This window comes from Nicotiana tabacum, chromosome 3, assembly GCF_000715075.1.
Source record: "Nicotiana tabacum cultivar K326 chromosome 3, ASM71507v2, whole genome shotgun sequence".
Classification (NCBI taxonomy): Eukaryota; Viridiplantae; Streptophyta; class Magnoliopsida; order Solanales; family Solanaceae; genus Nicotiana; species Nicotiana tabacum.
Window position 1 is genome coordinate 206,224,408 of NC_134082.1, and position 11,319 is coordinate 206,235,726.

Consider the following 11,319-nt stretch of genomic DNA (forward strand, 5'->3'; position numbering starts at 1 on the left):
TACTAGCTTTACCTTTTGAATGATTAATTTGAGAACTCCTATTGTTCTCCAATTTATTTTCACCATAATGACGATAATTGTTTCGCCCCCTGCCACGTCCACGTTTACGACCATGTCCACGACCACGGTAATTATTTTGTTTTCTTTCAAACTTATCATATGTTGCTACAGCATTCACTTCCGGAAATGGAGCTGACCCGGTGGGACGAGCTTCATGATTTTTCATTAATAGAGTATTATTCTGGTCAGCCACAAGTAGGCATGTGATTAACTCAGAATATTTCTTAAAACTTTTTTCACGGTATTGTTGTTGTAGCACCACATTTGAAGCGTGAAAAGTAGAAAATATTTTTTTCCAATAAGTCCTCATCTGTGATAGTGTCTCCATATAATTTTAATAGAGAACTTACTTTAAAGATAGAAGAATTATACTCACTTATGGTTTTAAAGTCTTGCAACCTTAAATGTATCCACTCATACCGAGCTTTCGGTAATACCGTAAGTTTTAAGTGGTCATATCGATCCTTCAAATTAATCCATAATTCAAGTGGATCTTTTACGGTTAAATATTCAGTTTTTAACCCTTCATGTAGATGATGACGAAGGAAAATCATGGCCTTCGCTTTATCCTGATTTGATGCTTCATTTCCTTGTATAATAGTATTTCCAAGACCTTTAGCGTCAAGGTGAATTTCAGCATCAAGAACCCATGATAAATAGTTCCTTTCGGTGATATCAAGTGCCACAAATTCAAATTTTGATAAATTTGACATAGTGAAAACTATCATAAAAGATGAATAAGTTAGAGAAATAATTATAATAATAAACAATTAATGAAAACAAAACGATTAAGGTAAAAAAAATGAAAATAGAGCTATATCATGTTAACAATCTACTATTTTATTTTATTCTTGCCATAAAGTAAAAATTACATACTTGTTTCATTTTACTTTATATTATTGATATATATGTGTTAATAGAATTTAACATGACTAACATTATTTATATGTTCCAATAAATATAAAGTAATTAAAAAATTATTGCTTGTCAATTCATTTCTCACAGTTCTTCAAAATGCCTTAAAGATATGTTTTGATCCAGGGAGTTCATGACATTAGTGCATAGCTAGTTTGATGACTTTGAGGTCCTCTAAGAGTTGAGCACGGAAGAAAATAGTTATTTAATTACTGCAATGTACTTAAACTATTTAAGATGCCCAAACGCACAAGTATTCTGCAAACAGTGAGCATATAATATGTACTGCGATAAATAAGATGATTATAATGATACATACCTTAATAAAATATGGCTCAACTTAGCGGGAGTTAAGAATAAAATTAGAGCTTCGTGCTGATAACGTGTTATAAAATAAAAGTAATGCAGTAAAATGTAAATAAGAAGAGATAGAAAGAAGGGAGAAGTGTTTTCTTCTTTCACTTTGGTGTCTTTCCATTGCAATTACATAGCCTTTTATAGGCATAAAAAGTAAAGATGATGGACATAAAGTAGGATATTTAATCTTTAAGCTATTCACAACATGGGCATCCAATGTAGCATCCAATGTACAAACTATGTTATTCACAACATGGACATCTAATGTACAAACTATTTATAGCAATACCCTTGCAATATTGGCTTGACTACAACTAAACGAAGAGGTTCCAACTTATACCCTTCAATTCCTAAAATGTGCAAAATTGAATGAATAATAGCAATTGTATAACCAAAGTTTTGTTAATTGTTTGATGTCCATTTATACAAATTGACTCTTCAAACAATTATTCTTCATAAAGAAAAAGAAACAAACAACTTTTTTTAAATATTGACTAATTTTGGTGATGTATTTTCTCTGGCATGTATGTTTACTTCATTATGTAAGTAAACTTTTATTCGATTTTTTAAACTCTTTTTTGTTATTTGGATAAACATAGACGTGTACCCTATATATTACATTTATTTTAAAAGAAATTCGCTTTATTCAAATCTAGCTACAGTATTTTAAAGGACTATAATTATAGGGTTTTAAATGTGAAAGAATTTTATAGTTATATGGAGCATTATTTATTTTTGCAAGAGGCGAAGTAGTATTTAAATAATTAGAAAATATAACAAAAGTTCCTAACATGATTGCATATGATCATTAACCGAATTAAATATGATAACATGATTTTAAAAAGATAAATTTTTATTTTTAATTTGAATTCGAATTTTAAAACTTTATCTATAAATTCAAAACTATTTTTTAATTCAATCTCTCTCTCTCTCTCTCTCTCTCTCTCTCTCTCTCTCTCTCTCTCTCTCTCTCTCTGTATATATATATATATATATATGTATGTATGTATGTATATTTGTATTTGACTAACATAGTCAAATATAGAATAAATTTACCATATATTATTGACATTTATTGGCTTGCCACTTGGCTTAGCTATAATGCCAACTATATATGGTAACTTTATTTCTTTAATATATATATAGATTGACTAATTTTTGTGATGTATTTTCTCTGGCATGTATGTTTACTTCATTATGTAAGTAAACTTTTATTCGATTTTTTAAACTATTTTTTTATTTGGATAAACATAGACGTGTACCCTATATATTACATTTATTTTAAAAGAAATTCGCTTTATTCAAATCTAGCTACAGTGTTTTAAAGAACTATAATTATAGGATTTTAAATGTGAAAGAGTTTTATAGTTATATAGAGTAATTTTTATTTTTGCCAGAGGCGAAGTAGTATTTAAATAATTAGAAAACATAACAAAAATTCCTAACATGATTGTATTAGTGAAAATTAGACTCGCCATGTGGGTCTATTAAATGGCGACTCGTGTCAGTAAAGTTTGAAGAAAAGTAAAGAATGACATGTAAAGATGATATGTGAAACACCCCAGGACCGAACATACTCATATCGTGCATGTTAGCCCCGAAACTGATCATCATGAAATAGCCCAGATCAGACGCGGGAGAATATCTCATAATTACAAATGAGTAAGGAATAAATTAATCCCGGATTATATGGGATTTACCATCATTACACCATCAGTTACAAATCAATTATTAATAAATGCAATAAATGATTGTAACGGTCAGAACAAGGCAATCAATTACGAGATTGACTCAACAAGCATGAGATTGACTTAACAGACACAAGATTGACTCAACAGGCGCGCGATTGACTCATTAATTACGGAATTAACTCATCAGTTATGGAATTAACTCATCAGTTACGGAATTTCAGCATTTACACAGCTGTTACAAGTCTTCCAAAAGTAATGAATGGATTGAGTAAATGCTCATAATGGACCCATAATTCAAGGAGACTAGTTACTTAGATTTAGCCCTATAAATAGACATACTTTTACTACCATCAGGGGAATCTAATTTTCTTCTCTACAATTCTATACATTATAATTCATAGCATCTTGCTCCCAAGTTAGCCATAGTTCGGCCCTTCAAGCTATGTTCGGCTCATTATCCTATCAAGGATCATTCATTAAGAATTCTTTCATCTCTGCTTTATTTTTATTATATTATCTGTCATTGAATTTATTTCTCACTTCTCTATCACGTTGTATTAACGAAATTTTATATCTTTCGGATTGAATCGGTTGCTTGTGGCCCGTCATATAAAATTATTGCTTTGACCTTGAAAACTATTTTTTGGGTTAAACAATGATTGTATATGATCATTAACCGAATTAAATATGATAACATGATTTAAAAAGATAAATTTTTATTTTTAATTTAAATTCGAATTTTAAAACTTTATCCATAAATTCAAAATTATTTTTTAATTCAAACTCTCTCTCTCTCTCTCTCTCTCTCTCTCTCTCTCTCTATATATATATATATATATATATATATATATATATATATATATATATATATATATATATATATGTATGTATGTATGGAGAGTATATTTGTATTTAACTAACATAGTCAAATATAGAATAAAGTTACCATATATTGTTGACATTTATTAGCTTGTCGCTTGACTTAGCTATAATACCAATTATATATGATAACTTTATTCCTTTAATATATATATATAGATAGTGCACCCATCCTGACAAATTGTGAATCCGCCTCTGGTATAGGACTACTCGTATTTATTACCTACTAAAAAAAGTCGACGAGGAGTAATTAGATATTGGGAAAAAATAATAGAAAGAGCAAGCATAATCGTCTGACAGTGCAGGCGTTCGTGCCGCCAATCGCTGCATCTTTATTTGCAATGTCTCTCATTAAATATGTAATCATTAATGAAACAGAAAGAAAGGAAATTAATTCACGATTACCATTTTTTCTTTTTTAAAATTGATAGATTGGAACATATTCAATGACGAAGATATATTTAGTATAAACTTCCATCTTAGCTTATCAATTAGACCAATAGCTTTCTCGCTTTTGTGATTAAGTAGTTAAAAATAATGTTTCATTATTGAAAAGTCCACAAACGAGAAGTTACTTCAATTTATTCATACTCCAATCTCCACCAAAGCAAGTATATCTTTGTGTTTTAAGAAGAGTTAACCAAATAGCCGCCCACCAAATTGCTTGAACTAAAAATAGTCGGTGAAAATATAATATCTGTATAATTTATATATTATATATGCATAATTATATATAATTAATGTATAAATTTTATATATGACTAAAAAGTAAACAATGAATATGACGGACTATTTGTTTAAAAATCCCGTTTTAAGAAATGTGGCACTTGTCTTATTTTTTTAGAATGCCTCAAAATGTAACCCTCCTAATTGTTTGACACTCTTCAATTTTTATACTATGCCCGAATTTAGGTGTTATACTTTTCTTTTGAGTTTGTTCCAAAAGAATATCATATTTTTTTTTATTTAGAAATAATTTAACTTTAACCTATCTAATTTTTATCTTTAATAAAATAATTTATAACTACACAATTACCTATTATTTGTTTTAGACCATAAGCATCAAAAGCCAGTGCTGAGTTAAACACCACCATAATTTTTACCTTTTTTTTTTTAAATTCAAATTTAATTGTTTATATTTTAATTTAGGGGTGTTCGTCGGTCGGTACGGTACGGTATTTACATATTTCGGTTCGGTATTTTCGGTATTCGGTTTCTTAAAATCCTATACCAATACTGTACCAAATTAAATTCGGTATGGTTCGGTTTTTCTCTTTTCAGTTTCGGTTTATTCGGTTCGGTAACTTTGGTTTATTCGGTTTGAATACTAACTAGTGCATAGAGCTATAAACTCTAATATTCTTAATTAAAGTACTCAAAAATACAAAACTGAAAATGTTTGTTGACAAAAAATTTGTCCAAAGCTAGCAAATATCGACCCAAATAGAGAAAATTGTACATAAAAAAATATTTGATCATTAGAAATATCTTGTTACTTGTTTAAAGTTAATTGATGAACTTAGAGAATAAAGAAATTAAAATTTTAGATTTTTTATATTTATGTTATAATTGATATTATATGTTTTGTGTAATATACTATATATATTTCGGTACAGTATCGGTATTTCGGTATTTTATTTTAAAATATCAAATACCATGCCTAATACCAATTTTTTTTAAAACTTAAACCAAATATCAAAATACCGTATACCAAATATCAAAATTTTTGGTTTCGGTACGGTAATTCGGTATTTATCACTATTTTAATTTGATACAATATTTTTACCAACATTATCACTATATATTATATAAGTTAAATTTCGTGCAAAATAAAATAAATGTCACATAAAATAAATGGATATAATAGGTTCTTAATCTTCTTAAGATCATTTTGTCATAATCTTAATTAAGGCATAAAATCAAAATTTGAGCACAAAGTCGCAAACCAATCATAGTATGATGGGCCTGGACAGATGTCAAAAGATCAAAAGTCCAATTAATGTAAGAAAAGACAAAAAATCGGGGCCCACAACGACCTAGGCTAGAGGAGATCTAGTAGCCCAGACCCAAAGGAATCCGTAGTGTGGCGCACTGTGACCAAGTGGGTCATAAGCTTTTAATTCCCCTTTACTACTGCCCGGCTCAGCCTTTTGTGTTGCACCGTGGTCCAACAAAACTCCTTATTTATTGCTTTATCTTTTTTAAATTTATAAATATATTTCCTTCTTTTTTTTGTTGATATTATCACTTTTAGTTCGCACCCGAAATTATTTACATTTGATAGCCGAAAAAGTGTATAAAACTTGTATAATTTTTATATATAACATACATAATGTATATATATACAAAAAAATATATATTTTTTCGGCTATTATTTTTACAGCGGCTATATAATGTCATTTTTTCCCGGGAAATTTATACATTTATTAATGATTTTAAACCTAGTTTAATTTTGAGGAGGTCCAGGTATCTCTTTTTGTATCAATTGTTTAGTAAATAGAGCACTTTTTATTTCTCTTGCAGCTTATCACATTCTAAAAATCCTTTTATCTGAGGCTCAAAAAATTTGCAAGCTATTGTAAACATTAGATCACAGTCTAATATTTTATCTATAAAGCTGAGCAAATTTAAAAGTATTTGAGCAAATATTAGACCCGAGTCTGTGAGGGGTAATTTCCTAAGGGGCATATTTGCACAACTTTTTAAAATAGAGGCAAAATTAAAATAATAACCTAAAAAGTGACAAATCAGCCGATGAAATTGAACTCCAAACCAAAAAAAAAAAAAAAAAAAATGAATGCAATTCTCGTCCTAGGAATGAAAACGTGCCAAACCATGCATCTAGTGATCTACAAATCTGTCACTTTCCAAGATTTTATCCACTATATTAATACGTCCATATATTGATTCAAAAAAAATACTTCATATATTCGTTACTTTCACTACGATAATGATGAAGTCGAGAAATATATACTCAATTTTCAATTCTTCACAGGAGAAAATAAGAGATATAGCAAATGGGTTCAAGTATGTTCTTAGAGTTACTGATGAGTATGATTTGTGCCTTAAAAATATAAGTATTATAATATTTACATTTGATTTACTGTCTTTAAATTTGGCAGCTTTTCTACCAAAAGAAGAAAGAGAAGGAAACACTTTCTTTGCCCAGCATTTTGTTACTGAATGGTAAATGATGAATTAATGTTGTTTTACAGCCATTGTACTATTTTATTCTTCTTGTTGATTCTTCTACTTGTCAAACCTGCATAAAAACCTCGACGGTAGGAATGTCTTTTTTCTCACTTGAAGTCTATAGCTCGATTAATTTGTATTCGCGCGGCGTAAGATCTATCAAAAAGGTAAGTGTATCCTATTACTTTTTTCGTTTCAATTCAGATGATTTAGTTTGACTTGGCATAAAGTATAAAGCAAAAAAAACTTTTGAAACATGCGGTCATAAAAGCTTAAGACCAAAAACTTTGTGGGGTCATGATATTTGTGTGATTATAAAAGCTTCTTATTAAGGATAAAGTGATAAAATAAAAAAATTAAAGTTAAATTGTTCATAAATATAAAAATATAACATTCTTTTTAAAACAGAGAGAGTACGTTTTTTTTTAAATTCTTAAGACTTAGAATCAGAAACTTCGGATTAAGGGTAACGGACTTATCCATATCCAACTACAATTCTTAGTTGTTATGGGGTGGTCTCCGTCAACTTGTGAAAGACAAGCCTTAATATATAGGGTAAATGCAATTTATTTCGTGGAGTTAAAATTACTAATTACTACGTATAAAGAATAGCTATAGGCCCAGTTTCTGTTTATATTTACGAACTAAACAGTGTCTCTCTTTAATTGTGATGCCCTTTAACTTCCACATGGGTAGGGGAAGATTAAGAAAGAGCTTTCAATAAACTTAGATACATGTGGTTCACAAAGATACCATGCATATATACAGAGGCGGATCCAGGATTTTGGCAGAATAAGTGTACTATTAAGAAGAGGTGAATCCAGAATATAAATTTTACGAGTTCAACCTTTAATTCTTACGATTGCGTACTTATTGCACTTTTGGAATTATAAGTTCAAAATTATTATTTTAAAAAAATTGTAATTTTCTTACATCTATATCTATTTTCCATGTTGAAAATATTGAGATAAGTTGAATCCATTGACTATATGCTACATCATACACAGCTACTAGTTTTAATATACACATTTTGTTTAATCATATAAGATTTTATAGCAAAAAGAAGAATAGGAATTTCAATGTGTGAAAATTTAGAAAGAATAAACCAAACAAAAAAAGAAATAAAAAGAAAAAGTACTTAATTAATACGCAAAAAATAACACCAGACATGCCCATCTCCCATGGGCATCTACTTCTATAAAAAAAAAAAAAAAGGAAAACACAACAAGATTGACATAAGATTTTAACTCACAACCTCACCTAGTAAGGTACACCCAATAACCATCAGTCCATCACAATCATATAATATTTTGAGCATGTGTGCATATATATATATTTAAATATTTTTGAAAAAAATATAGCATTATTATATATGATCTAGGGCGAGGAGCACAGGTTCACGTGCGCCATGGAACCCCCTAAATACGCCCATGCATATATAAGAGACAAATTTTTAATTCTAGACGTACAATTAAGCCCCACAAAGCGGAACATGGGATAGCGGAAAAAGGCATACGAATGGATGGAGTAAAAATTAATTTGTACTAATAAATATAAAAAGTATTTTTTGCGTGCATACAGTTAGCACTTCGATTCTCTTGATCTATATTAGTCTCCTGGCCAAGACAATATGTCAATATATTTTTTCACTTTTTAACTGAGGTTAAATTATTCTAACTATTACCTTTAATTGTTTAGTTTGAAGTAAAGACGGGTACACATAAGTATTTACGGCAGTGATACTTATCTAGAATTTTTATAATATGAGTGCACTATCAAATAAAGGAGAAAAAAAAGTGATAAGTGGGAATTGATTCTTGCAGCTCTAGATAAATAATTTAGTGTTCAATCAAGTGCACCATTTAACCTTCTTTGAGCATTGGTGCCAGAAGATAATTCTTAGTTGGGCGAATAGACCATGAGTTCACGTGTCCCATTTATTAGCCTATAAATCCCCCCCCCCCCTTTCGGTAAAAACATTCTACAACCTAGGTTGAATTGCTGCTAAAGGATCTTTCAAGAATTTAGTTTCAAAGATTTATCTTTCCATTTCCTTTAGCAAAAGCCAAAAAGAAAGAATATTTTGACCATGTTAACATTCTAAAATGACATTCTTTTGAACATGTTAACAAGCTTAGCTAATAGCTAAAATGACTAGCTCTATGGTAGGAAATTGTGTAAGACAGGTAATTAATATACGATAAAATGCAATTTAATTCTTGGATTTTAAGTGGATTATATGGAAATAGCTACTCGACTAGCACTATGGTAAACATTTGTCCATCGTTCTTTAATTGTGATGCCGTTTAACTCCCACATGGGTAGAGGAAAGTTGTTTAATTTATGGTTTACAAAGATACCATGAAAACAATTTTCTTTTTATCATTAAATGGCCGCTAATTGGGTTTTCAAACATCTATCTTTTAACTTTTTCCTCTTGTTTGGAGTCCTTTATGTTTGGGGGTAACACTTTCACTGTCAGTAAATTGACATTTTTGTGAACATGTTGACAAGCTTAGCTAATAGCGAAAATGACTCTCTCCCTCTGCTCCCTTGTTGAATTTAGGTAGTACTCGATCTATTCCTATAAATTTATTTGAATTTTTCATTTTTGAAAAATCAAATGTATTATTGATTTTAAATTTATTGTCACAAAGTTATAGTGGGCAAAATGCTATTAATTAACTTAAAATTCTGAATCTTCAGATAGTTCAGTAGTGGTGATCCACAACAACATGCATGCATGTCCTTGTCATTCTATCTTTTCTTGTCTATGCATCAGCAGCTCTTGCTATGGTGAAATTATTAATCAGTGATCATTTATCTATACTATATTAAAAATACGAAGGCCCTTGCCGAAATGTCGTTCGCCTTTTTTGTTCTTTAAAAATATATTTTATACTGGACAAAATAGTAATTTACTTATCTTCCTAATATTTAGGACTTCTAAATCAAATAAAATTTTATTTATTATATCTTTCTGTATTTGGATTCTGTAGAAAATAACTTTAAAATTAATTAAAAGTTTACCTTATATAAATTATTCACTTTAATTACGACACAACTATAACTATATTTTTTCTAATATTTAGGGAAAAAGGAATAGAATATGTGAATTATTGCTATAAATCTACGTTCAATTATTGGCCAAAATCACTTAGCTTGAAAATTCACTTTAGTTGTAGGCTTGTAGCATTCGTTTCCCATACTTGCCGCTGAATCTTTTCTTATAATACTTCGCCCGTAGCAAAATTTGATTCTTTCTTTTTTACCTCTTACAAATTTCATAACGGCTAAGATTGTAATTTAATTTAATTTCTAATATTTAAGACTTTAATAATTAATTAGAATTTTGATTATTAGATCTTTCCTTATTAGGTTCGGTAGGAAGTGCAAAAGTTCCATGCGCATTTCTTCCAAATTAAATATTATGTACGTGAAGTTATATAATTATTTTAAAAAAAATTACGTCTATCATAAAAGTGTAGTCCATGTTTTAACTATCTGTAAATTTAATTCATTTTGACCATCTAAAGTTAGGTGTAGTATGAAAATTTTAAAGGCCAAAATTTACAATAATACGGGAGAAAAATGTATAACATGTATTACAAATGAGTTGCCATTAATTTTTTTTCTTTTTCGTAAATATTCCAAAATAACATCCCCTTATTTTTTTATATATATTATGTTTATAAAATATTAACTCAACATTATATTTTTAGAATTTATATTGTCACTCTTATTAATTTTTTAGGAGTTATAGGTCAACCTCATCATTCTTATATCTGTAAAAGACCAAAAGATTAATTTGTATTATCTAACAAATCATCGCGATAAAAGTATATTTTGGAATTATTTGTTTTCCATAATTTTCACAAGGTATTCCTATAAAACACTGAGGACTTTCATGTGGCAAAATTTTAACCTTTATAGAGCTAGCTAAATAGAGTCTATGAACATATATTTACAAAGTTATACTTTTTATTTTAATTTACAACTCAAACATGTCGTTTAATAATACTTATGTGGTTTCTTAAAAATAATTTATTTATTGACACAAAGAACACGCGCAAAGCGCATACCCTAAGACTAGTAAATTAAAAAAAGGATTATTTTTAACAGTAGGTGTTAGTTTATATGAGTCCACCAAACTATAGAGTACCTGGTCCTATATGAGATAATGTTGAGAATGCTATAGAAACTGAAAGTAAAGAAGACAAGGGAT